The sequence below is a fragment of the Sturnira hondurensis genome, unplaced genomic scaffold (genome assembly GCF_014824575.4).
Source record: "Sturnira hondurensis isolate 20B ecotype Veracruz unplaced genomic scaffold, ASM1482457v3 Scaffold0004136, whole genome shotgun sequence".
NCBI lineage: Eukaryota > Metazoa > Chordata > Mammalia > Chiroptera > Phyllostomidae > Sturnira > Sturnira hondurensis.
In genome coordinates, this window is record NW_028076767.1 from 13,281,155 (window position 1) to 13,308,840 (window position 27,686).

Here is a 27,686-nt window from a genome sequence, read left to right on the forward strand (position 1 = left end):
TCCTCCCTCCCCAAATTTGGGAGAAATAATGGTTGTTAATGCTGCTGTTGAGTTCTGTTTACATTTACATTGGTGAAATATTATGTTATTTATGTTATTAAATATATGACCACATTTTTTGCTTCAAAAGTTTTTTTCCTATTTTCCTCCTCTAAAACCTAGGCGCGTCTTATGGTCCAAAAATATGGTAATTGACGGAGGGAAGTCCTTCAATATGTGAGAGGAGATGGATGGGTTCCAGGGCTTTGCTGCCGATGGGGTGCAGACCCTGGCGACAAGAGGGTGGGCAGAGAACGCAGGTGCAGGCACAGGTGTGCATGTGAGGTATTTGGCACTTTTCTCACAGCTTCCTCCCCCAAGCAAAATGAGAAGCAAGCTCATGAACTGAGTAAAGATGGTGTTGGGGGGGGAGGGGGTGAACTAAGGATGGCTGTGAAGGTATACAACAGTTTTCTAAGAGGTGGGGATAAACTCAGGCTATGCAGCAAGGTGGCCAGTGGAGATCAGCGTTCATGAAAGGACAAATGGAGTAATAATCATATAACATGCTTGTAATTGCCTACCACACCATTATATTGCAATTCTTGGTAGCCATTTATTTTGTTGTTATCATTATTATTTCACACTCTTTACCCTTAAGAAAATTTAAGCAATCTTAACAAGGGGGAAGGGGCTTAAAATTGAACTAATAGAGTCTCCTTAAGAATTCGTCATTACCATTTCCTACTACAAGGCCCGGTTTTAACTAGAGCGCTTACTCGAGGGCTGCTGGGCCAAGCATGCATGTACCTCTGGGGGTGTCATTCACGTTCAGTGTGCCCCAGGTTGAGCTCTCGTAGCACCCTGTGTCCCTGGTAACAGTAGTCAGTCCCATGGTAGACACATGACTCGATCAGAATCCTTCCCTGTGACCCTGTATAGTGCTGAGAGAGACAAAGGAACTTTGCCTGTCTCGGGCTGCCTAAGATGGGAGCTGCTCTATATTATTGTGCACTAGATGCTTTCAACTGATTTCTGATGGGTCTCCAACTGATGCTTCCATTCGTTCTCTAGAACGTACTGAGTGACGTCCACAGCACTTTGAACACTCACTGTTTCTAGGGCACTCTCTTGTTTTCTCACCCCCCCCCCACAGTTGAGTTATAGACTTAACCAAAAATTGATTGCATTTGTTCCCAAACCTGCTTATGACACCCGATCATCACTATAATTCTACAACATAATGGATACTGCGTACATCAATGATATATGAGTGTGTAAAAGAATTGTGCTTACAAAAAAGCAAAATCCTTTGGAAAGACTTTATAGAAGCAAAACACTACACAGAATATAGCTGATATCCATTTAAGTGTGGGCTGAAAAACTTTAAAAGATTGAAAGAATCATAAAAGTTTAGATTTAAAAGCATCTTTAAGTTCTCCCACCACTGTGGAGAAACCAAAGCTAGAAATTATAGCTAATCCACCCTGGTGTGGTTTATGTGAGAAAGACAACTCAGAATTCTAATCTGAGATCACTTGGCCCTTCGTCAAAAATTGGTGAATATATATACATTAAAATGTTTTAGGTTAAGATAGAATGTTTAAGATATACACATGTAATTTTTACATTTTTATTTTTACTTCAATCAACTTCTTAATTTTTCTAACTCTTAGGATAAGAATAATTGTCCAGCAGCTTTTAACAAGTACATTCTCCAAAGTCACTAGGAAGCAAAATACAGGCAGTCGAGGCCCTACTACACAAATGGGTGCAAGAGCAGGCACTGACTGGGGAGGATGGGCCTGGCCTGGGTCTGATCCGGAGTTCAGCTTGAACTGGTGTCGGGAGGACATTCCTTGACGCCCCTGTAGAGATCTAAACGGGAGAGAAACGTGGTTGCAGGACTTTATCTCACAGCGAGAAGGTAAGTGGTTCCAGGCACAGCGGGTGGGATGGGAGCAGACCAAACAGGCAGATCAGTCTAGAGTCCGAATTCACAGTCAGGCAAGCAATGAGCAGGAGTAGCGGTGAGCGCTGAGCCTAGGGGAGAGGGTCTCTGCTGTCTGCTCCATTGTATGCTGCTAATGGAGCCTGGAAATCCCGGGCTTCAACTTGCTATCCACAGCCAGAGGATGTAAAAGAGCCACAAGGTGAATCTTGACCCAGTTTGAGAAAGAGCGAGAGATGCTGAGATTAACTCACACTGTGAACATTTTTACATTAATTTGCAGTGTGTGGGCTAGTCTTGTTGAACAAAATTATTTGAAGTAAGGAAGCCAAATATTCTCTATTTTGGAAAAATTATTTTAGGCATTATTCGTGCTGAGATGTTTCTGTACTTAAAGGCAAGTTCCTATATGCTCAATGCCAGAAGGCCTAGAAAAAAATGTTCATTCCTCTTCAAGTGACATATCAAAAAAGCAGCCCTCACACCCCCACCATGTACTTACTCATTGGCTCCACGGATAAATCAAATACAGTCACAGGCTCCAACCTCCTCTTCACTTTTACTGAAGAGTCAAAGGCCCTTTTTACACGGAAAATTATGGCTTCGTTACTGATACAATATAAGCATAACTTGAATTTTTTGCTATATTCAAGATGAACTCTCCAGAGTTTTACGACGTGTTCTTAGACAAGTTGACTGCTGCTTAAGTATAATTATGCTTAGCAGTCAACTGTTACTTTTTTGAAGACATCCATTTGCTGTGCATCAGAATTGAATAACAACTAAAATTCTTTTATTTCAACAAACAATTTAACAAGCACGTATGTTCCATTTGCTTGGACAGATACTAATCTGTCTAGCCTCCTGTATTATTAACGCTTCTCCAGATATTAGTGTCCTGGCTAATATTTGCTTGAGGCTCAGTGAAATCAGTGTCTTCATTTACAGAAGAAAATGATTGGAATAAATTCGTAAACAAATGTGGAAGTATAACTAAGTCCCCCTAACGTGGTTTGGATAGGTAGGTTTCCCCACCTGTCCAAAAGCAGAGCATTCCTCTGAAGCTCCTCATTAGCTAAAATAGTGTAGAACAAAGAAGCAGTTACTATAATTACTATGAAAAAATGTCCCAGCTTTCTCAGACCCGAAACTTAACACATGCACAATGTCTTCCTTTGTTCATCGTTTTCAAAATACTTAATTTAATTAGGTCCAGTTTTGTTGGACGCTAAGCCTAACACCCTTATGAGCTCTCTCAGGCTCTGCTGATATCTTAGGACACATCTTGCTAACAGATGCATAAAATGAGTCGAGAAAAAGCACAGAGGCCCGCAGACGTAGTTCAAAGCTATGGCAGCCTGAGGCTGAGGTGTTGGGGCTTGTTTCTGGGAAGGGGGCTCTGTGGAGCTGCTCTTCCTGCTTTGGAGGAGCTTTTTTCGCTTTTTGGCTTTTTTCATAAAAGAAAAAAACATCCTCAGATTTCTTTTGGAAAAAAATAACCTACTAATGTAGGTCTTCTAAGAGCAAAGTGGCATGAGAAACGGGAGAATGTCTATTTGGATTCACATCTCAGTGGCAATCTGACCACATAGCTTTGAGGACAATTGACAATTCAATCCCAGAAAGTTTCATAATGATCTTAAAACTGTAATTGAATGTTTTTGGAACAGTTGTAATCTTTCATTCATCCACTGGTGTTTTCCTTCAACAATAAACATATCTGAAAATTTTATGTGGAAGATGTAAGGATGAAATAGTACAGGCTTGTGTGGAAACTCAGAACAAAAGCTTGACAGCACGATAGAAACCAAGTAGCAATGGGGCAGTTCATCTCTAAATGCTAGTCAGTGGTATTGTATAGTGAACGTCAACACCACTAGGAATCAAAGGGGGCAGACATCTGCAGAAGTTAATGCACAGGGTCACATCCAGGCTAGGACTTGAACAGGGAGGGCCCTGAAGAATACACGGGAATCAAGTACGTGACATGCACAGGATGAATAAGGGGAAGGGACAGACATGGAAATGACCATGCCTGTTAGGCAGCACGAACGAGTGCAGCCTGCCTGCATGCGTGTGCTAAGTGCCTAATATATTTTTGTTGGATTTAATTAACAGCACATTGAAGCAGAGTCTTGAATGCTGGCCTACGGGTTATGGAAAGTCTTTAAAGTCTCTTGCACAGGGGCCCAGCAGGATGAAGCTACGTAAGAAATTCCTGCTGTTGTTGAGGAATAACACAACGAGGGACTGGATTGGGCCAATGAGTACATCAGTTTAAGAGAGTGAAAACGCGTGTCAAATACATTCATTCAAAGTAAATCCCAACACTTCTGTACGATGTCCGGAAGACAAATAGACCTCTGCTGCGATACGGTTCTGAACAATGAGATACAAGTAGAAATTCTGGAGTGAGGCTCCCAGGACAAACTCCTTGAAAGATCAAACTCAATAAGCATGAATCATTTTTGCCTTTTTTGCTTTTTAGTTAATTTCTGAGAAGTAGAAGTGCTGATTGGAGACATTTAAAAAGGACCAAGAGATTTACTTGATGATTTTGAGCTACCTAACCAACATCAACAAATATCTACCCATCTCTTACTTGTTACATGAGAAAAATTAATTCTTATTTTGTTAAAGCCGCCGTTACTTGGTGGTGGTGGGGGGGGTGTTTACAGCTTCTGAACCCAGGCAGGGTGGTTCCCAACAATGCACGGAGAACAAAATGCAACAACTTAGTTCTTATCCTTCAGCACATTGGTCCTGATCTATTCAAAACTATATAGGCTGACTTGGCCAATCCTTTTTTCTTTTCTGTCAATTTATAAGATACCTAGCTCACATTATCACACTGCAATGCAAAATATCCAGCAGGGCCTTGCTCAGTGTGGCTCAGCGGGGTGGGCATCATCCTGTAGCTATTGGCTACCAGTTCAATTCCCGGTCAGGGCACATGCCTGGGCTGTGGAGTCAGTTCCTGGTCCAGACACATCCAAAGGGCAACTGATTGATGTTTCTCTCTCACATCAATGTTTCTCTCTCCTTCCCCTCTCTCTCCTCTCTCTAAAAATAAACAAAATAAAATCTTTAAAAACATCCAGCAGAGTCTACCCCCAATTTATCCTGGTTCCAACCCTTATAGCAGTTTTTCTATTTAAAAAATAGTAATTGTGGGTGAATAATTTTCTCTGGCTTATATTCTTTCTTTTTTTCTCCCTTCTAGCCAAAGAGGTAGTTAGCCTTGTTCTCTTGGTGTCTGGGTAAGTTTGTAGCAGGGCTGAAATTGAAGTAGCATAGAGAAAGGTCTCACTTGGTCTCACAAACACCTGAGTCTTAAGGAAGAGTTCCTTCTTTCTTCTCCCCAGACTGGAAGAGGGTATGCTCTTGGCCTGCTTGTGAGGAAGGAGAGGAAAAGGTATGAGAGAAAGCAAGTGAAGGTGAGAGATGGAGACAGAGGTGAGGTCAGAGAGAAGAGCCATGAGCAAAGCCACTAGCTCTGAGGGAAAGTGGCTGTGTGGTACATCGGGGAGGAGAGCACAGGCTTCTGATAGACATTTCTATTCCCTAAGTGTGTAATGGAAACAGCAGAGAGCCACCAGGCCTGCAGGTGACATACAAAGCATGGACTTCACAGTAGCAAAATGTCTGGACAACTAAAAATTGTCTCCCAGTTCTCAGATGTCCTCTGCCCGAGGTCTCGGAAACTCCTAGCGCCTGCCCTAACAGGAAGGGGGAGAAGCCCGGAAAGGTGAAGTTTGCCGGGACTACTGCATTCTCATGTGTCGGTTCTGTCCTACACAACAGTCCCTCAGGCGCGGGCTGGGAGAAATTCCCTCTGCACCCCTGGCCCTACACCTAGAAGTAGAGGTTTTTTGTGATTTGACCAACTGGATCTATTATGTGATTCTACTACCTGGAAGAGGTGCTTTGGAAAAATTAGGTGCTAGCAAAGGCTTGAGAATTAACTCCTCCCATCACCCCAGAGTCAGAAATCAGTGAGTTTTAGGTAAGTTCCAGTCTTACACACCTGCATAGTGGAGGAGATCAATATCCACTATACAATGTTTGCCAGGCTTATGTGATGGATTGCTAAGAAAATCAAAGAAGATAATATATGTAAAAGAAGTATTTGAAAACTGGTGAAATCACACAAGCTTAAGGCATTATTACCAACATCATTGAGCTTCTGGGTCAGAACACCTCTTACTACACCTGTGATCAAAGTAAAACATTAAATTTCTCTTGAGCTTTCCTTGGAAGTGAGAATGGCTAAACCTACAAAACTGCATGTGCACTTTATTTATGTCATTGCATTTGGCTTCCAGAATGATCATTCCAGCTCCTTAGATCACTTATTTAACAAAGACAATGCATGTGCGATGCACTATTAAATAAACACTGATCATTGTGACACTAAAATTACAAGTATAAAGTAGCACAAAACTCAATTAAATTTCTCTCAAAGGACTTTGGAAAGCAAGAATGTTCACAGTGCCAAAATAATTTCCTCTGTCGGAACACAAGACCATGTTTAAAAATGAACATATTGTATATACGTAAAACTAAATGGTTTTGTCCTATAATGCCACAATAAGAGCTGGACCCAGGAACTCTATTTTGAAACTGAATCCAAGAAAACTTTTATTTTGGCTTCATAAAGTCCTTTCTCTTTTTCCCCTTCCTGCATCATTTTATTTTTTAAGCTATAACTAAAATTACTTAGTAGAAGCATGTTTTAAGACATGTGGATTCCTTTTGAAAGTAGTTCTGCTATAAAATATCTTTTTGGCATCAATTTCAATGAACCAACTCTCCTCTTATTCTTCTGTTTAAAGATGATGGAAACTGGTAGGAGGGAGAATTTAGGAGCAGAATGGTTGGAGCTCTGAGGACAGCCTGTGACAGGAGGTCCCAACGGGACAGCCCACAGTTACAGGAAGTGAGGACTCTTTCTTCCCAGAGCCTTCTGCAGCTGTGTGGAGCAAGGAGGCCACATTCCTGGAGCGACCTTCACTTAATTACTCTGACCAACAAAGCCCCAAACTTTGTCCTCAAAGTCATAAGAGTATTTTCTGATTTTAAAAGGAGCTTTGACTCCTCATGCCTTGGAGGCCAGCCACTGCTGTAGGTTCCACCCCCCAAAGTGCCTTGCAGCCTGCTCTCCTGAGTAAACCCTCCCCTTCTGCTCTTCCCAGGCACAGGGTGGAAGAACTCAGTAAAACCAAACAGCCTTAGAATAAAGAATATCAAACTAAAAGTTTGCCACAATTTACATATTCTTTTTTTTAAAGATTTTATTTATTCATCTTTTAGAGGGGAAGGGAAGGAGAGAAGGAGAGAAGTATCAATGTATGGTTGCCTCTCGTGAGTCCCCTGCTGGGAACTGGCCTGCAACCCAGGCAGGTGCCCTGACTGGGAATCGAACCGGGATCGTCTGGTTCACAGGCCCGCACTCAATCCACTGAGCTACACCAGCCAGGGCACAATTTACATATTCTTAATGTCCTCCATTTTCTCTTAGTAGAAGTGTAATATCTCAGGGGATTCCAACTAGATTCAATAAAAGTTTGTATTAATACTAAAAAAAAGTTAGCTGGTTAGAAGAAACAGAAGTTATTGGCCCAGAGACTGGAGTTATATAGATTAGCCATTTTATAACATGGCTTTTTTCATACTTTGAGCAGGATAAAATGTCCCAGCAAGATACGTTTGCTTTTGACCTTCAAAGAAGAAATATGATTTTAAGCCTTTTCAATAGGAGAAATGCCTCAAAGCAAAAAGAAATGTGCTAAGCTGAGACAGCAGAATTTTTTCAGTGGTGGGAATGGGATGCCCTTGAAACTCTTGCCTTTATTTTCTACACTACAAGCATTCAACTACCGAAACAATTAGGGCCTTTGGAGAAGCCATAAAATCTCCTTACCTAAAGGCACATTAATTCTTCCAGGTGTCATTAAGTCAATTACTGGCCCCAAACATTTTAAGGTGCCTTCGAGGCCTGAAAGAATATGTGCTTTTCCCAAAGAAAGACAAGATCACTGATGGTTGGCCTGCCTGCCTTTCTTCCCGGCAAATCAGGGCCGATCCATTTAAAACTCATATTTAATTCCAGGAATTTTGTGTCTGTCAATGCTGAGAAACGGCTTTTGCTGATTTTCAACTGTATGCTTTGCATAAGGGCTCGATACAACTGGTTCTTAGCTCTGAAGGGTTCTTAGCATTAGACCAGTGTTGCTCAATCCTTTTCCCATCATCGTCCCCACAGGGATGTCAACCTAAGAACATCTAAACCTGCAGATAATTTCTATAAGAGTTTATTGAATCAAACTGGCAATGTATTCTGGGGAGCAGGGTCTCAAATGCTCCAGGGAATGACAGTTCCACAGCCTCGTTTATGTATTTGAAATAAGCAAGATTACAGGGAGGTGGGAGAAAGCCAGGCAGGGGATCAAGATCAGATCACAGGGTAGCTAAGATTACATGCTCTCTTAAGGGGTCTGAAGGGGTGGCCAGGTATTAGAAGGAAGGTCAGAAAGTGGGCATTTCAAAGCTGTGTTACACTAGATGCACAGAAACAATGGAAAGGGATTGCTTAAGGCAAAGGTAAGCCTTTTGGAAAAGACGCTGTATGCCTGTGGCATGACTACCCATAACCCGCCCAGTTAGGTATCCACAGAGGCCTTTTAAGACATTATTTTTAATTTCCATTTCTCTCTCCAGGAAATTAAATACTAAGGAACTAAGAAGATTTTGTCAGGTGGGGTTGAGCCAATGTAATATTTACTTTACATCCATGTTGAGAACATGTGCATTAGACCAGACTTTGTCAACCTTGGCCCTATTGACATCTGGGGCCAGATCATCCTACTGGGAGGGGCTGGCCACGCCTAGTAGGATGTCCACAGTAGCCCATTTAGAGCATCTCTGGTTCTACCCACAAGAAGCTAGGAGCTCCCCACTTCCCTGCCCCAGGGAAGTGTGACAGACGACCAAACCCATCTTCAAATGTCAAATGTCCCCTGGGGGAAAAAAATTGAACCTATTTGAGAACCACGGCATTAGACATATAAATAAGAAGGAGCTTTCTGTCAGTGGTTTTGACAAAAGGCAGGAAAGATGATTTTTAAAGTGAAGACTAAAGGAAGGACTAAGAAACGCAGAAGACTGTAGTGGAAAAGTGAAGTGCAAAGGCAACACTATGTGGGGGGGCACAGGAATGGTTGAATGGTTGGGAAGTCGGACCTATTTATTCATTTCTAGAGGGAGGCTGGCTGATCTCACTCTCCTCGCCCATTCTGCCTCCTCTGCCCTTGGGCCCTCAACACACTGAGGGCCAGGTGGCTGTCTGTTCACTTATGTTTAATTTATCACTCTGTGGACCCATTTCTTGACTTTTAATCATTAGTTCTGCTTCTTTTAGTGGCAGAGTCTAGGGGAAATATCGGCGGAGCTTATCCTGGATTAGTATGAGTTGCTAGGCAACCAGGCCTCAGTTTATAGCTGGAATTACTGAAGTAAATAAGAATTTTCACTTCTTTGCCAAATCCCTTTTGTAATCAGTGGCACTCATCCTGCCCTACTAATTGATTCTCTGCAAGTTAGAGATGGTCTAGATAAGTTAATTTGTCTACAGTCCCACCCTTGCTTCCATCAGTAACACAGTGTTTTAATCTGTTTGTGGTGTATTCACAAGATTTTATTGGAAGAAAAGAAATACTTCCACTTAAAATGAAAACACTGACCCTTTAGAGGCTACAAGCAACATCCTAGAACCTCACTTTGCATGCAATGCTGGGAAAAGGGCTAAAAGGTATCAGAACAAACAAATAAAATACTATACCTCTGCCTTATTACACATTATCCCAAGGAATTCTGAAATTTTGAAATTCTGGCAATCAAGATTTTGAAAACCAGCAGTCAAGATGGTTTTGTTGTTATGGGAATCTTCATAGTGATGAAAAGCTCCTCCAAGGATGGGTGTCAATGGCTCAGCATCGCCTGAAACAGCCCCCTCCCTTCAATGTGATTGGATTGTGTCTCCTTGGGGAAGATTGCAATGGGTTAAGAAAGTACAGCAGAAAAGCGTAAGAAATAAGAACCAGATAAAAAGAATTAAAGAATGCTACTTTTTTTAAAAGGGCAAGGGTGATACATGGTTTAATGCAGAAAAGAGAAGAAGAAAGTTAATGGTTTAAATGCTTTTTAGGTATTGTGAATCTTTGAGTCATTTAATCTCCATAATAAACTAGATTGGAAAGCTACCATTTACAATCTAATATTCATTTTTCCTTCTTCCATGGTAATAACATGTGGAGCTATTCAAATGCATTGATAGCTCTCCAAAATAAATACTATATTTTCAGTCATCTTCTATGTGGCTAGTTATCTAAGTCCTGGTTAGTGGGGTAAATGTTTCGTGGTAGACTTGGAGACTCTGCTTCTTTCCTCCTTGCTCCTGGAGAGAAAGCAGACACAGCAGCTGCAACAGAGGGACCGTCTTAGAGCTTCAGGGGAACCTGGTACTGAAGGCCACTGCAAACAGAGCCACATGATGGAAAGAGCCCGGGTCCCCAATGACATGCAGTACCCTTCCAGCTCTGGACCAACCTCCAGACGTATTCATGGGAGATAAACTTCTATGCTATCTGTTATTTATTAGTTGGGGTTTTTCTGTCACTCCAACTTTACCTAATCTTAACTAAAACACCTGGATAATGGTCAGTGTCCTTCTTTCCAAATGAAGAGATTGAGACTCAGGGGAGTTAAATAACCCAAAGCCGTGCAAGTAATAAAGTTCAGAGAGCACTTTGTTCAATGCCAAAGCCTATGTGCTCTGTATTATACCGTGTTTAAACTACCATACAGGTTTAGAATTGGATATGTCTTTCGGTAGAGGAAGCTTATTGTTAAGCTTAACACTGATCTCCTTATCTGAGACAGAAAGAACATCAGTTTTTCTTAGAGTGAGAGTTTGGTAGGCCTCTCTTATTGCATGATCCCTAGTAAAGAAAAGTCAAACTCCATTACTGAGTTTGCATCTGTGACTTTCAGTATAGACTTACCCGACAAAGAGGGATGATTTGAATGTATTCAGTTGTTTTTTTTTTCTTTTACAAATGTTAATGAGCATCTCCTAACTGCCAAGCACTGTTATGGCACTGGGAAAACAAGCAATGAACAAAAGAGACAGTCTTGCCTTGATAGAGTTTGTGGTTTTTTTAGTGGAAGTAGGCAATAAATGAAATGGTAAAATTATATTTCAGACGGTGGTACTGTGAAGGAAGCTACAGCAAGGAAAGGAGACAGGGAATGCTAGTGATGGCGGCCAGGAGGGAAGAGGAGGTGAGTTGCATTTTAAAGAGTGGTCAGGGAAGGACTCACTGAGAAGGGGCATTTGAGTCAGACTTGAAATAAGTAAGAGTTGACAAGGTGGATACCTGAAGGAAAAGCGTTGTAGGTGGGGAATAGCCACGTCTAAGGCACTGACACAGGAGCGTATCAACAGTATGTCAGCACAGCTAGCAAGGAATTGTGCCTGTAGCAGAATGTGGGATGTAATGATAGAGACAGTAAGGGGGCTGGATGGTGGAGGGCCTTGTAGGTCATTGTGAAGAATTTGGCTTTTATTATAAATGACGTGAGAAAAAGAGGGTTCTGGTCAGAAAAATGAAAGATATGACTCAAATATTAAAAAGATACTTTGGTCTGCTGGGTAGAAAACTGCCTGAAAGGGCAAGAGTTGGAGCAGGAGACTGGTTAGGTGGCCACTAATATACTCTAGGTGAGAACGATGGCAGGTGCTGGCTCCAGAAATGACAGCATAACACGCTTCACAGGAAAACACTCCCAGGTAATCATTGTAAACTATGGACAAAATGTTTTTTAAAAATGTTGAAGAGGCTGTCAAGTAACCAAAAGCAGGCAGAAACAGGAGAGAAGTCAACCCTTGAAAGTAAGGAATCAGGCAAAGTGAGACTATGGGTTTTCATTGGACCCCAGGCTCCAGTCCATACAACACAGGGCAGCTAACTCACTCACAGAGTATAGCCACACTGGTTTGAAAAGTCATAAGTCAACATTCTAAAACTGCAAGAGCAGTTGGAAACTAAGCAGAGAAATTTCAAAAAAAAAAAAAGATTCCACAGAGTGAGGAGTCCCAAAATTGCATATAAATTGCATTCAGCTCCTTGGATGACCCCTGAATGGCACACACAGGGTAAAAAAACCCAGTGGAAAACAGTAAGATCACAAGAACTGATGGGAGGTTTTAGCTACAGAAGGGAAGGCAGAGTGTGGAGTTTAAGTTCAGCCAAGTGAATTGTTTGCTAGGAGAATAACGAACCCATTTCTTTCACGAAAGATAAATAAGAATTATCTACTCCAGAGAATAGAAAAAAATTTTTTTAAAGAAATAGAGCTTAGTGATCTCTGGGACAATAGCAACCAGTATAATGTCTATGTACTTGGAGTTTCAAGAGAAGAGAGAAAGTGTAGAAAAACAGACCTGCACTACTAAAATGAGAAAAGAAGATTTTTTTTTTTCAGAATGAAGAGAAAAAACCAGATGGAAGCACAAATTTACAGGAAGGAATAAAACTCACTGAAATGGTAATATGTAGGTAAAAATAAAAGGCTTTTTCTCTCTTAATTTATTTTCAAGATTCTTCACTCTTTCAAGCAAAGACTGTAATATTATATTACTGTATTACAGGATTTATAATACATAGATATACATTACATGAGAGGGATAATCTGATTTAGCATCAAAATATATAATAAAAGTATTAGAATATTACACATTGAATAAGATGTGTCCATGAGTTCATACTAATACAAATACATAACACATAAATAACCGGAGTTTGGAAATATCTACACAGAAAAATGGCAACCAAAACAAGTAGAAAGAGTAATGAACTTTGAAAATCATCAATGAAAACTAAAATTAGTGGTTGGAAATTTGATGAAGAATTGCATCTTTAGATATCATTTTAAAAATGTCTCCCCACAAATTATTTATTAATTATAAAGGGAGAAATTATCTATTAACATTAATTGTAACTTAACACTGATAGGTAGTTAACACAGGTAAATACAACTTTAGTCAAGTGATCAAGGTTCAGAATAATATATGTGTGTGCGTATGTGTTTATGTGTTTCAGAGAGGGAAGAAGAGACAGATGAGTGAATGATAAAGAAATTAAAGGAAAATGTAGAACATGGGTGAATCTGGGTGATATATATGAGAGTTCTTGTGTGGTTCGCAGGCCCGCCCTCAACCACTGAGCTATACCAGCCAGGGCGGGAGTTCTTTATACTATTTTGGCAACTTTTTATGTGCTTGAAATTATATTGAAATAAAAGAAAAGGCTGGCAGCTTGGATCACAGTGCTAGTCATGTCATAAGAAAGAGTCAGATTTCTGAATATATTTGGAAGTAGAGTCAAAAAGATTTGCTGACGGATTGGCCGTGGGGTGTGAAAAACAGAGGTATCAAGGATGACTCCAAGATTTGGGATGACGGCAAATTGGAACTCCTTCCTCCAAAGCAGTCATTTATTAAGATGGGAAAACGGTGGGTAGAGAAAATTTGTGGAGGTGGAAATCAGGTCTTTGGTCTGGGAGATAATAAGTCTGAGGTGCCTCCTGAATTTGAATTAGGTAGTCATCACTTTGTTTAAAGCCATGAGATGAGGTAAGGAATTAACACAAAAGGCGGCATTCTGGAACATTCCTACTGGGAGAACTTCCTGCTCTAGACCTATAAACAACACCTAAGTCCACAGTCTGGATTTAGCTATCTCCATACTCAAGGTGCCTTTTATTATGTTCTTCTCATCTATTCACTTAAATTTTCTAAAACAAGCATTATCGAATATCTTCAGTACAATGCACTGTGTCTATGGGTCTCTAGTTCAAGCACCAACATGTCTAAAAGATTCCATCTAGGTAATATAAATTAATAGGTAGCATAAATAAACAATCCGGAGTTGTTTATCTCGTCATGCTGCCTAGCTGATTCAGAGAAATTTATTGTCCTGATAAATTACAAAGATGTTTTAGGTAATATTAAGCAATGTTTTTGCAAGAGAAAATACATAACTCCATTTTCTCACCACTTCTGGAAGAGCAAAGGACAAAGCTTATCACTGTTTTGTTTACTTATTTTTTAAAAATAAATCTACTGCTCATGAAAGGTTAAAATAAATTGGAGAAGACTTAACCCAAAGTCCTGTAGAAGTAAGTTTTCTATGTCAAACCCATGACCTTTGTGAGGCATGGCCTTTGCAAACAAACAGTTGTAGAAAAAAATAATTCAATCTTCTGGTTGTTTTGTCTCCTTTCTTTTTCTTCATTTCCTTTTTAATTTTATTATGATATAAAACAATAGCACAGAATAACACAAATCAAATGTATGGCTTCCTGGATTACTATATAGCCAGCACCTCCAACACCATGAAACAGAATTTCTCCAGTCACCCCAGATCCCTTTAGTGTGCCCTAACCCAGTCACAAGCCCTCCACTCCCCATAAACAACCAGTATCCTCACTTATTCCTCTGTTTACAGTGCGGTATCTCGGTCCTCATTGTTAATTTGTACAGGAAGTTGTGATGAGTGCGGAAACTGACGAGTGCCAAATGATGGAGCTTTGTCTCTTGCAGAGTGGTGTCATGACTCATACAAGTTCCAGCAAGTATGATGGATCCCGAGCAAGCACCTAGTGTTTTCTCTACAAATTGTGATGAGTGGAGGGTCTGATGAGTTATGAAGTGGATGAGTAGTGAGGTATGACAATATTTTGAAAGTTTATTTCACAGCAAATTAGAAGCTGAATCCAGAGACAGGGTCAGAATCTGGTTCCATTCTCTTTACAAATGTTTAGGTGTTGTTTCTGAGTAATATAGAGGCACATAATATCTGGTTGTTTCTCTTTTTGTGATTTTAGGAATTGTTGATACTTAACAAGTTGCAAAATGGTGATATTCAGTTTCATTTTCTCATGTATTAGAATACTTCTATAAAGGGACAGTTTCCCTCATCCACTATTTGTTTATTCAATGATTCAGTGCATATAGGAAAGGGAAGATAAGTACTTGGTTCTTTAGCTCTATTTTCCCATTTCCGAGATAAAATTTGGCTTTCTATCATCCTCCAAAAACAATAATTACTTCCCATATTTATAAAATCATGAATTTAAGCATATTTGATAAATTTCTATCCATGGCAATGAACTTGGTTAACTCAAAAATTTTCATTTTTGGCCAGTGGGAGCTTCTTCAAGTAAACTCCAGAGTCTTTTCGACATGACCCTAGTAGTTTCTGATAGTTTCCTTGCCATCTGGTGTGACAAGATGTCCCAGGGTCATCTTGATCATTTCTTGCCTTACATCTGCAATCAGCAACTTCTCTAGAGAGACCTGGTCCCTTGTAGTGAAAATGGTATTGCAAGGTCACAATACAGATGCTAGAGATGCTCATTGCTATTGTGTAATGTGTTCTTTCTAAGTCTTTTTAGTGGACATATCTGGGGATTAAATAAGATCAAGTATCTTACAGGTTTAAATTGATAGTTCCAATTCAGTTTTGAAATCATGGAGTTTTTATTTAATCTTTTCTCTGCTATTCTAGTATCTTCTTTCTTCCATAACAAGAATTCTAATTCTCAAGGAACCAGGGACAAAGGAAATGATAGAATTGAATATACCATAATTGCTCATTTGTTTTATCCCATGTTATACACATAACAATCTAGAGATTGCAAGGATAAAATTAATACCAGTGTAATAACTGAAAGTATTTTCTCCTTTATTTTTAAACAGTTGTTTGATACCTACACTATCAGAGGGTATCACTGCAAGTATTACCTTTTAGCATTAAGTTAGTCATCTTAATTCTAGGACCTCTGTACTTCGTGCTCACTAACAGTCCTTAAATCAGTCAATACCTGAAGCTCATTTTCTAGAAGATTGCACAGGAAGAGCTCATAGGAACAATATCCCGTGAATTCTGCCTGTGCCCATTCTACTTGAAAGTTATACTGGAAGAATATTTTTGATTCATACTTGCTTCCTTGAGGATCTTAAATTAGTTACTCTGTATTTTTCTCTATAGAGCATAGCATCAAAATTATAATAATCTAATTTTATTTTCTCTATAAATCACGTATTTTTGTTCTTTATCCTTAAATCTCAGCGATTTCACTAGAATATGTCAGTGTTGGTCATTATGAATCACTATTCTCAGGGTAGATGATATACTGATTTTTTTATTGTATTTTTTCCTGATGATCATTTATCCTCTCTGTGTCATCGCCCCCTGCCTCCCACAATCACCAACCACGTTGTTGCCCATGTCCACAAGTCCTTTTCCCTTTTTCAGTTTAAATCTTTTTAAAAAGTCAAGACATTTCCAATATTATCAATATGATAGTTTTTCATTTTGAAATGAGTTCAGACTGACAAGTCGTAAAAATAGTATGAAGAATACCTGTCTACTATTCACCTGTATCCGTTGTACAATGACCAAAATCAGGAAATTTACACTGATATAACTGTACTGTCTACAGACATTGGAATTTCCTAACTCTCTCCACTAATGTCCCTTTTCTCATTCAGGAATCAGTCCAGCATCACATAATGCATTTAGATGTTTGTTTCTTTAGTACCCTGTAACTTCGAACAGTTCCTCCATCTTTCTTTATCTTTCATATTTTTGAAGAATATTGGGCAGTTATTTTATAGGTAGTGCCATATTTAGGTTTATCTGATGTTTCCTCACAATTAAATTTAGGTCAGGGTTTCTCAGATTTGACACTATTAACACTTAGGGCCAGATAATTCTTTCTTTTATGTTTAATAGTAGCCTTGGCTTTGACTCACTCAATGCCGGTAGCACTCTTCTTGTCCTGACTATCAAAAATTTCTCCAGACATTTTCTTTTTTTAAAGTGTATTTTATTCATTGTGCTGTTACAGTTGTCCCATTTCTCTCCCCTTTATCCCCCCTGACGCTGCACCCCCTCCCACCAGCATCTCCCCCCTTAGTTCATGTCAATGGGTCATACATGTAAGTTCTTTGGTTTCTCCATTTTCTATACTAGGCTTAACCTCCACCTATTTTGTACCCACCAATTACGCTTCTTATTCCCTGTACCTTTTCCCCCATTCTGCCTCCTCACCACCCCCGACAACTCTCTGTGTGATCTCTATTTCTGTGATTCTGTTCCTGTTCTAGTTGTTTGCTTAGTTTGTTTTTGTTGTTTTTAGGTTTATTTGTTGATAATTGTGAGTTTGTTGTCATTTTACTATTCATATTTCTGATCATCTTCTTTTTCTTAGATAAGTCCCTTTAACATTTCATATAATAAGGGCTTAGTGACGATGAACCCCTTTAACTTGACCTTATTTGGGAAGCACTTTATCTGCCTTTCCATTCTAAATAAAAGCTTTGCTGGATAATCTTGGCTATAGGTCCTTGCCTTTCATGACTCTGAATACTCTTTTCCAGCCCCTTCTTGCCTGTAAGGTTTCTTTTTTTTTTAATTTTTTTAAAGATTTTATTTATTTATCTTAGAGGAGAGGGGAAGAGGAGAGAGAGAGAGAGAAAAATATCAGTGTATGGTTGCCTCTCATTTATCCCCTGCTGGGAACCGGGATCCGGCCTGCAACCCAGGCATGTGCCCTGACTGGGAATCGAACCGTGATTGTGTGGTTCGCAGGCCTGTGCTCAATCCACTGAGCTATACCAGCCAGGGCTGTAAGGTTTCTTTTGAGAAATCAGCTGATAATCTTATGGGAACTCCTTTGTAGGTAGCTGTCTCCTTTTCTCTTGCTGCTTTTAAGATTCTCTCCTCATCTCCAATCTTGGGTAATGTAATTATGATGTGCCTTAGTGTGTTCCTCCTTTGATTCAATTTCTTTGGGACTCTCTGAGCTTCCTGGACTTCATGGAAGTCTATTTCCTTCACCAGATTGGGAAAGTTTTCTTTCATTATTTTTTTAAATACGTTTTCCATTTCTTGCTCTTCTGCTTTTCCTTCCGGCACCCCTATGATTTAGATATTGGCACATTTTAACGTTGTCCCAGAGGCTCCTAAGCCTCTGTTTGGTGTGTGTGTGTGTGTGTGTGTGTGTGTGTGTGTGTGTGTGTGTGTCTGTGTTTAATTCTTGTTTCTCCATTCCATTCCAGTTGAATGTTCATTTTGTCCTCTCCCAAGTCACTGATTTGAGTCCCAGTTCCCTGCTCTTCACTGTTGGCTCCCTATATTTTTTGCTTTATTTCACTTTGCATAGCCTTCACTTCTTCCTCTATTTTGCCTCTGTACTAAATCATTTTTATGAACATGCTGATTACTGGTGTTTTGACTTGTACACCTAGTAAAGTTTCCTATCATTACTAAGTTCTTTTTCTGGAGCTTTGATCTGTTCTTTCATCTGGGCCATATTTCTTCATCTCAGGATACCTGTTAAGTTGTAAGGGGTGGAGCCTTAGGTATTCAGCAGGGCAGGGCAATCCACATTGCTTCGTTGTGGTGCAGTATGTTGGCGAGTGGCCTGAGAGGGAACAATTCTGCTTGCTCAGCTCTCTGCTGGCTTTCAGTCACTTCCCCCTCAAATTGCACCCTTCTGTTGCTGATTCCCCAGTGGGTGGGTTTGTGTACATCCTAGGACCCCATGGGCCTGTCCAATGAACTCTTCTGTGAAGCTGGGAGTCTCTCCCACTGCTGCAACCCCCGCAGTTTTTACAGCTCAAGGTTTTGAGGCTTTAGCTTCCCATGCTGGAACCCTGGTTTGTGTGGTCTGTCTTGCTCCCCAGTTGTTCCTCCCAGTTTATCCGCACGTGAATGTAGGGCTTGCCCCATCCTCTCTGCTCCAGCTGCCCACCCATCTCCACCCCTCCTACCAGTCTGGATAAATGTTTTTTCTTTAACTCCTTGGTTATCGGACTTCCACACAGTTCAATTTTCTGGCAGTTCTGGTTGTTTTTTGTTTTTAAATTTGGTGTTGTCTTTCTTTTGGTTGTACGAGTAAGCAAAGCATATATTCCTATGTCTCCATCTTGGCCAGAAATCCTCCAGATATTTCCAAAGGTCCCTTGAGTATGAGAAAGAATCTGTTCCAGTTGAGAACCATTAATGTAGGCTAAGTATTTTTGACAAGGATACCCCAGAAGCAGTAGGTATCATTTTCTTAGCATCACATCAGGAGGCACAATTTGTTCCATTATTGGTAATGTTAACTTCTGGCCACTTTGGTAAAGTGGTTCTACCAGAATTCCCCAATATAAATTTAGTGAGTTTTTCACATTGTAAATAAAATGTGTCATGTAATATCATGCAAATACACTGTTTCTCATCACATTTCACCCACTAATTTTGGCATTCATTGATGATTTTTGTCTAAAGCAATTATTGCTGTAGTTTTGCCAACATTTACTTCTATAGTTATTACTTCTACTTTCACAAAGAGTTTTCCCCCTTCCTCTACTTATTTTTTCATTTAATTATTTATTCATATGAGGATGAACTCATGTAATCTGGTTTTATTCATTTTGTTGCTCAAATTGTTCCATATATGGTCATTGGCATCCCCTTGAATTTGGCTTTTTAAAAATTTTTGCTAAATTTATTGTTGTATAAAATGCAATCTAAGTAAAAAAACCAGACAATTTCTCAGTCTCTTCCATCAGATTACTGTGCCCAAGACTCTCTCTTGTGGGCATTCTGGAACTGCCCAGCTGTCAGACTGTGGGGTCTGGACATTATTCAGTAGGTGATGGTGATCAGAGTTATTATTATTAATTATCATTATTATTAAGAAGAAGAAAAAGAACAAGAGGAAGAAAGAAGAGGAAGAGGAAGAAGAAGAAGAAGGAGGAGGAGGAGGAAGAGGAGGAAGAAGAGGAGGAAGAGGAAGGGGAAGAAGAGGAGGAAGAAGAGGAAGAAGAAGGAGAAGGAAGAAGAAGAGGAAGAAGAAGAAAGAAGAAAGAAAGAAGGAAGAAAAAAGAAGAAGAATGCCAGGAGCCAGGCAATCAGGTCTCCAAATAAGAAAAAAAGGTCTGAGATGGCCTGAGGTTTGGAGGATGGGAACAGGGAAGGCAAGCCCTCTCTATCCAGTCGGGGCAGTAAGAAGAGAGAGAGATGGCTGTTTTAAGAGAAGGGAGGTGTGACAACTCAGGTGCAAGGAAGACAGATCTCTGATATCACATGATATGTACAGGAAATGTGCATGGAGGGTTCACTATACCCCTGGTGCTCTGCCAAGCATCATCTCACCCACTCTTCCCAAAAAACTTGTCAGGTCAGTACTAATGGCAGCCTCTTGACACACAGCCACCTCTGAGGTTTGCCCCTTTGACTTTATACCCCCTGGACTTTGCCCCTGGACTTTATACCCCCTGCAGAACTGAATTCAAATAATCTCTAATGGACCTTGAGCCTTGCATCACTCCTCAATGACTCAAAATTCCATGAGCATCTGAGTGACTATGAAGGTCTCATGACCATAATATAGTTCCCAGAGAGAGAAAAGTATCTGATGCTTTTACCTCCTGTGGTAGGTCCTGGCTGGGCAACCAAAATAGCAAGTGTGTAAAATAAAATTATAGATTACGATAAGAGGAATATCTTAATCTTATTGCTTATAGAATGTTTGAAATTGTTGTGGCTTATAATATTTATAATTATATATTCCCTTCCAAAAGGATTGTACCAACTTCTACTTAGTGTTTGACATCATGCATTTGTTGATCTGATAGTAATTTTTAATCTCTTCCTTTATGCTACTTTCTACTATAGAGGCTAGAAAAGCAAAGCACTTGATTTTCCTGCTGCCTTTGTGATTTTAAATTACTTGAGTGAACTACGTTTATTGCTCCCATATTTCCTTTGCACTGGTGTATACATAGACTTTGTGATACAATGTTATATAAGTAGAATATTACAGGGGAGAATTTTGAAAGTTTTTTGTTTTCTTAACATCATCCCAGGTTTTTTTTCCTATCTTGAATGCAGATGTGGTGACTGGAGATGCAGCATCCACTTTGCAACCATGCAGCAGTAACCATGGGGGAAAGGCCAAGAAAATCAGAGACAGTTCCATGACATCAACAGGCTGGTGAACCAAACTTAGCACCTACCTGCCTCCAGATATCTTCTGTGACAAAGTAAATTCAGGTTTTATTTACTGTACATAAAAACAGAGACAATAGAGTGAATATATAGACAGAGTTTTATTTTTAAGAACTGGCTTAAATGATTATAGAGGCTAGGAAGTCCAAAATCTGCAGGGAGCAGCTAGCAGGCTGAAAATCCAGAAAAGAGCTGATTGTTCACCAATTTACTTGTTAATCTCATCAAAAAACACCTCATAGATACATCTAGAATAATATATGAGCAAATACAGGTATTGTGACCTAGCCAAGGTGACACATAAAATTATCATAGTCACTATAATTCAGGTTTGTGTTACTTGCAGCCAAAAGCATTCCTGAGACATAAGGCTATTTGAAATCTCTGACCTTAGATATGCCAAACATTTTTTTATCCTAGTTGACCTAAATCACAACCACATAAGGTATTTCCTTGCTCTATTTACTTATTTTACATCTCCTACATTATCAACCAAGATCTATAACTCTGAAAATCATACCATTCCCTTATATAACAAAAGCCCTAGGAAACACTGGTACTTTTATACTTTTAGGCAGCGGATTATTTTTTTCTCACTTTTTCCATGTTTGTTATGGTATAGACCTATAATATCTAATATGGTGACCACTAGCTACAGTGGCAACTGAGCATTTGAAATGTGAGTAGTTTGGATTGAGGTGTGCTATAAGTATAAAATGCACATTGAATTTTAAACCTTTAATTAAATAAAAACAGGTAAAATATTTCAGTATTTTACTTTGATTTCATGTTGAAATAAGATTTTGGATGTATGGGGTCAAATAAAACATATTAAATATAATATTAAAATTAACTTCACTGGATTCTTTTTACTTTTTAATGTGGTTACTAGAAAATTTTAACTTATTTATGTGAATTGCATTTGTGGCTCATATTCTATTTCTATGTGGCAGGGCTGGTATATACCTAGAAAGAATTTTCTAAAGAATTCACTACCATTTTTGTAACTTTTACTAATATTGCATGCACATTTTATTTGAATTTTATTTTTTTAATTAAATTTTTTTTAATTTTAGAGAAGAGAGGAAGGGAGAAAGAGAAATATTAATGTGAGACAAAAACATTGATTGGTTCCCTCCCATATACATCCCGATGGGGAATTGAACCCACAACCTTTCGGTGTACGGGATAACAATGCAACTAACTGAACCACACCAGCCAGGGCTATTTGGGTTTAAATTTTTTTATTTAAATTTTATTTCGTTTTATATATTTTTTCAAGGGTCAGTTGAAGCATTATTCTGAATTCAGAAAAACAAAAATTATGATGAAAAATCTTATGTGCAATGAAAAGATTATAAGAACAGAGAGAGAACCAGCAGCAGTGTGTGTCCAAAATGTTTAGCTATTTTCCCAGCTCACTGAATTGTGGGAACTCAGATTTTCCAAGGAATAAATATGCTATTTTTAACATTTTTGTTATACTATTTGTCACAGGCTGTCCCATGAGACTATCAACAATCAATTTCAAACAGAATCAACCACAAACACTCCTGCACATGTAACTTGGAACATCTGGCCTGCTCGAGTCCCAGTCCATCAGGCAAGGGCCGGTCTGACTTGGTTCTTAAACACTCTTAAAATCCTTTGTCCCACTTCCCACACTGGAAATGAGATCGGGTGAAAACTGTCTTCAAGGAGCCAGCCTCAGGCAAGTCTGAGTCCTAGACTTACATTTCCCCTCACTTAAGACTGCAGGCCCTCTCTGATGGAGGTATGTGCTGCATGCCAGGAATATCACTGACACAATGATTTACGGTGCATTTTCCTTAATGGGTTGAGATGAAAGCTTGGGTCTAGAAAAAATTCAGCCAGCACCTCCTAACTGAAGAGATCTTAATACCTGCCCTCAGCAGAATGCTTCAAGCAGGAGATACAAATTCGTAAGAGCAGCAGGGCTGCTGTGTTGATTACAACCTTCGTGTAATGAAGGAATGGCTCATGACCAGAAAAAAGAAAGAGAACGTGCTCATTCAGTCAAGGGTGCTAAAGCGATGAAAGATGCCAAGTGAAGGTGACTTAGAAGGACATGAGAATTACACAAAGTCTTCCCTCCCCTTTAAGTGGTGACAGTCTTTCTGAAAAGTTAGAAACTCAGCATTAAAAATCCATTGATGTTGTTGGTTATCAAAATAAACCCCATAAATTCTTTCCTAAAGGGAAGAAATATTTAAGCAAAGTTATCCCTAAATTATGTTTTCCAAATATAGGCCCTCATACCAGTTTTTTTGACGTGAGGAGCCCATGTAGAAGACTCCAGTTGATGTAAGAAAGTGTCTTCAGAATAGTACGTAATTGTAAGTAAATGCTTGTTTGACACTGCCTCACCCAGTCAACAGGTAGACACACCACACCTCTCACTGCACCGTGATTCACAGGAGAACACGCACACTTAGGTCTTGTTAGCATTCTCGGGAATGCTAACAAGACTCGTAACAAAGCATTTGCCTCGGCAGGAAACAGATTTCATTTTTAAGAGGCTCATTATCAAAGTATTTGAAGACAATCAAGCAAATTGAGATGAATTAAAAATTATCATAAGATTAAGTGTTTGAATGACTATGCTAGTCCTTAATCATCTTAAATCTTAATGTGCTTGTTATTTTTTGCCACACTCGTATGAAATAAATGGCAGAGAAGACAGTGACAGTTTCAACTTGAGTTAAGCTCAGTTTAAACTCTGTTACTATACCTTTTAAATTCAGTCTGTTCATTGCAATGACACTGTAAGATGTACTGCAATAGCATATGTACATATTTTGTACATAGGACACAATTTTTATTTACAGGTTTCTTTCTCCGAGGAGCATTGCACACTTTTATATTGTACATAGTCTTCATAACATTCTTCTCTGTATTTGGTGGATGAATGAATAAAAGAAATGGAAGCAATAATGCAGAAAAATAAGGAAAAAATATATTCTGCAAAATCCAAATGGGATTTTCATTGGGAGGAAGTTCTCACAATATGCTTTTAACTTAATACCTAATGAGCATTCATGTGACTTGCTGAAAAGGTTCACTGCCATTTCTAACTGGTAAAATGGTCCTTCACATCAACAGAGGTGGCAGCTGTCTTTTCCCACCAGAAGGGAAGTCTGAGTGATGGAGTGTTTGTAACCAGGAAGGAGGCACCGCACTAACACCCACATTGCTGGGCCATTGTCAAGTTCTTTCTCTCACTAATGATGTTGTTAGGGCAATGAGTAGATAAAATATTTTCATCAATTTTTTTTTAGAAGCCAGGTTACTAACATTCTGCGATGCTTCTTTCAACACTTCATTGGGTTTTGCCCATGCTGAAATCCCCCTTAACCATGCAAATAGGTTTTATTTCAAGAGTTAATTAAGTTCAATATTAACACATAAAACTTTCCCCCCAAAATTTTGCTGATAGTTGGGTTCCTATGAACACATCCAAAGCCTATTCATAATGAAAACAGTTAATAGTTATACTATTAATAGTAATAGTATATAATAGTATACAATACTATTATATAGTATATAATACTGTAATAGTATATAATAGTATATAATAGTATGCAATACTATTAATAGTATACTATTAATATTAATACTATTAATTGTTCACAGTAAAAATAATGAGACAAAATAAAAATATTTATACTTGAAAGCTGGCACTTAAGGAGATATATTAATTAGAAAAGAACAAGGAGACAGAATATTGTTTATTTTCAAGGATTTTCCAGCTAGATCACAATGATTTTATACAAGAGCTACTTTCTGATGCATTTATCAATTAGAATGTAAGCTCCAGGAGCCCAGGGACTTGTCAATTTCATTTGTCATTATATTGTCATCACCTAGAACAGTATCTGACACATAGTAGGTGTTCAATAAACATTTTGTTCATCCATTCAATAATTCAACAAATATTTATTGAATGTCTGCCATGTGCCTGCCACTACATAGAAACTAGGAATATTTTTTTTAAAAGGAACTGAGAAGAACCAAAATCTTTACTGTGGGGGTGCTCCACCCACAGGGCCCCGCCGGGCACCACAGATGAGAATAAGTCTACCAAGACATTATTTGCTTGGGGAGGAAAGATGGCTGATCATTCAGAGGAGAAGGGCCAAGACCCTTTTCTTCAATGGGCTTTTATTGGGTTCGTTTTGCACAGAAATACAGGTAAAGCTCACTAATCATTGTCAAGCAGTAAGGATCAAACAATAGATAACATACAAAGAACTCTGAGGGCCTATTCTGAGTCAGCTAAAGAGCCAAAAAACTTTGAGGAACAAACTCACTTCCTGCTTGGATCCTTATCGTTTAATTGAGAGCATTCTAAACAAAGCAGGTCTCACAGGATTTTACATATTCTTTCTTAGGCCTGATCACCCCAGGGATCAGCCCTGATCACCCCGTCCTTTCCAGCACAGGTCTGCACCCACTGCCAACATTATTGCAGGCAGGGGAAGTAAGGCAGTAAGGCAAATTTTAACCCAAGAGATGAGGAGACTTCTTGCAGACAGAATGAGGACTCGGGCTACATCTGAGCCATGGGGCAAGGGTCCACCACCCCCTTTTGCTATAGCCCCCCAAGTCTTTCCCTTGGGCCTTCCCATGATCATGCCTGTCTTAGGTCATTGCCCCTTGAGGAATCTTACCCGTCATTGGCTAACTGATCAAGCATCGCCAGTTATAGATGAAGTAAAAGGAGCAGAAGCAGTGCTCCTGCCAGGGAGATAAGCTTTGTCTCCTTAGTAGCTTATGGTCCGAAGGTTGCTCACTCAGCCTTAGCCATGGAGGGGTTACAGCTTCTGAAACCAGGCAGGGTGGTTCCCAATACTTTACCTTCCAGTTATTCTTGTGTAGGGAAGAAAAAAACTCACCAAAGAATCTCACTAATGAATGTGGTAAATTAAATTTAGCTAAGTGCTCTAAAGGAAAGAATTACTTTGCCATGATTGGCACACATTTTTGACTCAACAGTGCCATAATGAAGAAGAAATATAATTCTTCTGAGAAAACTGAAAAGCTGAGGGGCAAGAAGGAAGACAATTACAAGAGTACTTGCAAATAAAAGAGAATAAACCTCCCAGAGATTCTAGGACACAAAGAGACTAAGTGCTGGCCACAATCGCACACACACCCACAGGCAGGAGTAGGGACACAGGAAGTGTGGGGAGATGTCCTCCCAGAGCACAGAACTTTTCTGTCCAGAGTGGGTCAGTGGGAGTAGAATAGTGGGGGATGGGGAAGGCAGAATGCAAGTTCATTCAAATACACAGGATGTTTCCACTCTTGAAAAGTTCCCATGGTGAGTCTTTCTGAAAAGTTAATTTTATGATTGAAACAAATAATTTTTGATTTAATCAAATCACTTGTAAAATTGAGTTCTAGAAGACTAATTGGAAGGAGAAATTTAAGGATGTACTAGAACACCTGTATTAATTACAGAGTACGAGGAGGCATCCAACTCGAACTGCCCCTGCCATCACAGCAGTACTCCCTTCCATTCATCGTCACCCGCCCCAACCCCCTTCTTAGCCCTGCAGCTCTGTCTTACCTGCTGCTCTGTTCAGACCGCTTGGCCATGTCCCTGTCTCCACAGTGTCACCATCTGTTCTCCCATCTCTCACCCTTCTTCCCCAACAGTCTATCAGGATGGCCTAGACACAGGCCAGCACACCACTGCACCCTGCAGAGAACAATGGACCTTCTCCCTGACCAGCATGCAAGAAAGCTACATTTTTCTTATAACAGGGAAAAATTTACAGTGACCTCTAGGGGCTCGATTGAGTATGGTGGATACAATCCAAGCCAACATCATGGAATCCTACTCTGTTGGTTTGCTTTTTAAAAATTTTAACCCAAGTGTTATGATCTTTGAAGGATAGGGCATGTTGTTTTTAAGGGAGACAGAAAGATATAGCATTATGTTGCAAAATAGTTTCAAAAATATCTGCAGTACTTCCTGATTAGATACATCACAGATGAGGAGATCTGTCTGTTTGCAAGATGAGGTTAAAGTTCAAAGAAGCAATTGCATTGTGAGCTTTTTTCCTTCTTTTTTAATGCACACCCATGTGCATATGCATGAGCACACACACACACAGCAGCTTGAGAGCTGAGGATTCTCGACCCTTTTTATTTTGGAGAACAATTTAGCTATGAGACTTAATCATATAGTTTCAAATATCGTGCATTTGATTGTTTTAAATATCCATTTGTCAGCCACAAGCACATAGAAATCTTATGAACAATCAAAGGCCCCATATCTAAAATTTAAATGCAAATAAGGCTTCTCATATTGAGTAAGTGTCAGAAATAGAAGGATCAGGAGTATATATAGTTAGCTGCTTTAGCATCTGAGCCCCATGGATTTAAAGAGAAGCAGTTGTAAGCTATTGCCTACAAATCTTAAATGAAGCATAAATTAAACTCTGCAGATGCAATTACTTCTCTTTATGGTCCAAAGCACCAGCTGTGTAGGTTCAAGAGCTATTTGGCGCTCAGGCAGCAGGCTGCCAGTCTGTCTCTACTCTATTAGCCGTCACTCACACCAAGTGCTGAAGGACACGTTTAAGATGCTGAAACCA

At 39.5% G+C, this 27,686-nt stretch overlaps 1 long non-coding RNA gene across 1 annotated transcript; it reads right to left on the bottom strand.

The window, feature by feature from the left end:
• Nucleotides 1-4,594: 4,594 nt before the first annotated feature.
• On the bottom strand, nucleotides 4,595-27,686 carry LOC118985878 (uncharacterized). The gene is made up of 3 exons (XR_005066216.1): nucleotides 26,654-27,686; nucleotides 9,771-9,970; nucleotides 4,595-4,611 (listed from the first exon to the last, which is right to left on the bottom strand). It is a non-coding gene; the product is annotated as an uncharacterized LOC118985878 (long non-coding RNA).